This window comes from Panthera onca, chromosome B1, assembly GCF_046562875.1.
Source record: "Panthera onca isolate mPanOnc1 chromosome B1, mPanOnc1 haplotype 2, whole genome shotgun sequence".
NCBI classification, from domain to species: domain Eukaryota; kingdom Metazoa; phylum Chordata; class Mammalia; order Carnivora; family Felidae; genus Panthera; species Panthera onca.
In genome coordinates, this window is record NC_138342.1 from 173,538,020 (window position 1) to 173,541,846 (window position 3,827).

The following is a 3,827-nucleotide window of genomic DNA, read 5'->3' on the forward strand; positions in this document are numbered from 1 at the left end:
TAAACAGTGGGCTGTGTGATTCATAAAGTATATTTTTTCAATAATTTATTCATCTGCCTAGTCATATGTACATTTGTTTTCTTCAAAAAAAAAAAGAACCAATGTGATTGTTCACCACATCGTACCATAAAACAAATGAACCTGTAAAAATGGCATGTAGAAAATTCAGAAACACCTACACAGCACATTCCAAAGATACTGAATCCATTTAAAAGGAATTAGATGCTTCAGAAGCAATCACAGTCAGCTTGGGTGTCATATATATGCATTAGTACGGAATGCAGCAGCAAGTTCAAGTATAACAATCCACACGCATGAACATATTTATCTGACTTAGGAGAGAATTCTCTCTTTTAGAGCAAAGAACACATACCAAACTCTCAGCGAGGTTCAGATGAATTTTGTTTGTTACATGGAGGGAAAGGCGGTGATATCAACTCAATCAACCAAGTACTGAAACCTGGAGAAGGTGGCATGGTCCACGAACACTGCATAGTTGGCAAATATCCCTACAGGGGCCTTATTCACCGCAACAATTGTTAAGGGTTACAGGAAAAGCGTAGCAGCGAAAATCAGCCATTCAGCCCACATTTGCTTCTCTGGCAAAGTGGAAAATGCCATGTCTGTATTTTTAACACATCTAATGAGTAGACAAGCAGAAAAGCTGCCGTAAGCCAGGAAACGTCACGGGGTTCATGTTTGAACGGCATCAGCTTTATTTACTAAAATACAGTTTTGAGTTCACAGACAAAATGAACTTCCAGAATGATTTTCTTTAGCCCCAGCAAGTCAAGTCCTTCCCAGTCGTTAATTGATTGTAGAAATGCAGTTCCAAGGTCTTCATTTTTGTTTCAGTTTCTCCCATCACCTCTGCTGCATTTGATTTGCAAAATCTCCCAGGTACCCTTAGCTACTATGGCAGCGTCCTGATACAGCATAAGATACCGACCCTTCAATGATGGATGTTGTGAAAGCCAGCCTCGTGGGTCTGTAGTGATCCATTTATTTTCTGCATTGTGTGTGTGTGTGTGTGGGGGGGGGGGGGGGTGGTGGTGGTAGGGAAAACTCTTTATTTTAATATTGTACAACATTTCCTTGTTAAAAACAATTCTTCAATTAAAAAAACACTGAATTGCATCATGTAAGACTTGTTTGCAAAGACTTCCAAAGCATTTGGTTATTCTTAATGATTAACCATTTCAAGTTCAACGAATGTTTATTTGCACAATGAGAAAGAAATAGACTTTTTTTTTTCTGTTTAGCCATCCCACTGTAATGCTGTGTTAAGTCTTGAAAACAAAGAGAATCAGACAATTGAGAAACCAAGGTTTTTCGATATTCAGCCAGGCCAAACATAGGAGCTCCAACAGGAAAGCCGCTGGTTCATTATTTACTGGCTCTTCCTTGGTTCATCCTTGGTTTAAACAGAGTAAGAAGAAAACCAGGCATGGTTTTCCTGCACGGAACCTGGGGAATGGGGTTTGCAGAGCCAACTGGCCACCATGAAATGTGAGGCTGATTTCCATGTGCCCCGACAGACTGGAGGGGGAGGCAACCCCGGCACATGCCGAGGTTCACCAGCCCCTGGGCCTTTGCACGGGTCCATTCCTTACTTGCTAGGAACGACTCCCTCTGTTTCCCACTCCATTTTGTCCTCCAAGATCCAAATGAGAGGTCCACCCTTTTTGGAAAAGCCTGACTCCGAGGGTGGCTTTGGTGCCTTACACTAAACTCTCCTGGCCTTGCGTGAGTTCTTGTGTCACGGAGCTTACCACGTTCTACTACAATTGTTGACTTTCCTGTCCTCTCCGTAGACCACAGGCACCCTGAGGGGGAGGATCATGTGTCCACCCTTGTTTCCTCCACTGTCTGGAGCTGAGCCTGGAGCCCTCATGGAATATTACAGAATGGACATAAGAGTGAAAGAACTGCTCTATGCAATGACAGCGTCCCTTGGAAAAAGGTGATCTGGTTTTGCAGCATGGCCTCCTGTACTTTTACAGACATGCTAGAATTCGAGGGACACAAAGGGAGCTTAAGAATGCAACAGAGGAAGTTGTACTATGCTGACTCTCAAAACACTGCACTATTTCTCCCCCAAACCTGTTTTTCTCTCTTATTTTTATATCCACAGCCTCTCCTTCAGTCACTAGTGTCCCAGTAATGACAAGAGTAATATGTTTGACTTTTGTCTTAGTCAGGTGAATGTTCAACAAAGAAGTAAATCCATGTGGCAGGTAAGACTTACAGATTTCTGAGGTGGATTCAAAAGACAGTGGGTAGCAGGAAGCGGGAGGTGGGCTGGGACCCCCTTCATTTGACCTTGAGGACAGCACTCACGGACATGAAGCTGGCTTCATGTGATGGATGTATGCCTCCTCAAAAAAAAAAAAAAAAAAAAGGCACATTGACCTTTAATGACTTACAGTAATACTTTCAATATACTAAGCATCATGCGTAAACATGACCAAAACTGTAGAGGGTAAGAATTCTTACTACGAACCCAATGTATCCATTTTCGAAAGTCAACACGACCAAAATTCTGTAGAGTAAGAATTCTTACTACGAGCCCAACGTATCCATTTTCAAAAGTCAACACGACCAAAATTCTGTAGAGTAAGAATTCTTACTACAAACCCAATGTATCCATTTTCACAAGTTCAAACTTTGGTAGAGCTGGTTCTTTGTAAACTGAGGCCCACATTTATTTCCCTGTTGGCCAACCCAGTCCCATTCTGCTCCCTATGAGACGATGTTCTCAGTTTTCCTTCCCCTAGCACTGAAAGAATGAAAAAACTCTTCTTTGTAATTTGGGCCAGCACCAACCCGTTCACCCTTGCCATAGCCCGGCTTCTCAAAACCCAGAAGACCGAAATAGCCATAGACTGTGTTTACACAAAGCAGAGTGTGCCAAGAACTTCATCCCCGAAAGTGACTTTTCCCCCTCCGTTTAAAGCAAGTTTGAGATTCCGAGTCACAAGAGACCATTTGGCCCGGAGATGGCAGCAGGTCCCTGTCAAACACAGCTTCTCAAGATGGCTGCCTGCCCTACACAGACTGAGCCATGATGCGCGGAGCTTGCGGTATGGCTTTTCCTGTGGAACCACCTGCCCAGAAGGGTCCCAGAGATCATTTAAGGGGGTCCACAGAAGTGCCAAGGCGCTCACTGGCAACTTGAAATTAGAGCTGAGATTGACTTGGTGTTCCCGTGACGTGGGTTTCAAGTCTGGCTGAAATCAAAACTGCCTGGGGGGCATGCCTGGGAATTTGCTATTTTGTCTTGCAGAAACTTCTGATAGTCACCCAGGCCTGCTGGTGCCCTATTTCTTTAGATGGTTTTAATCCCAAACTGTGCTTCAAATGTTCTACTGTTTTCCAGGGGTCAACATTACTTCTCTTTCTTATAACATCGTTTATGTAATTACACACACACACACACACACACACACACACACACACCTTTTATATAAGGACTGCATGCTATGTAGTGTCTTTCAGACCACGGTAACACAATGCCTCCTATTGCCAAGTAAGTAGTTAATTTGAGAAAGATTGCAATCACCATCACTGGAGACTCTCGTTCTAGGCTGTCTATAATCTGAGAATTTGGTGGAAAGCTGTAAACTAGTACAGTGGGTCTGATTTTTTAAAAATTAAAACAAAATGCTCTGGTAGGGAAATTTCCAACCCCAAGGAAATAGCATAGTTGTGGTAGATGGTGGTGGTGGGGGGGGCGGGGTGTACATAACTGAAACTTGGGATTTGGTGCCCGCATTCTAAATTTAGGAATGATAGCAGCCCGGCAATGGTACAACACCTCTTGCGAC

At 43.4% G+C, this 3,827-nt stretch overlaps 1 long non-coding RNA gene across 1 annotated transcript; it reads left to right on the forward strand.

Moving 5' to 3' along the window:
* Positions 1–402: 402 nt before the first annotated feature.
* LOC144616109 (uncharacterized) lies at positions 403–3,049 on the forward strand. The gene is made up of 4 exons (XR_013555041.2): positions 403–986; positions 1,815–1,963; positions 2,135–2,237; positions 2,957–3,049. It is a non-coding gene; the product is annotated as an uncharacterized LOC144616109 (long non-coding RNA).
* Positions 3,050–3,827: the final 778 nt, after the last annotated feature.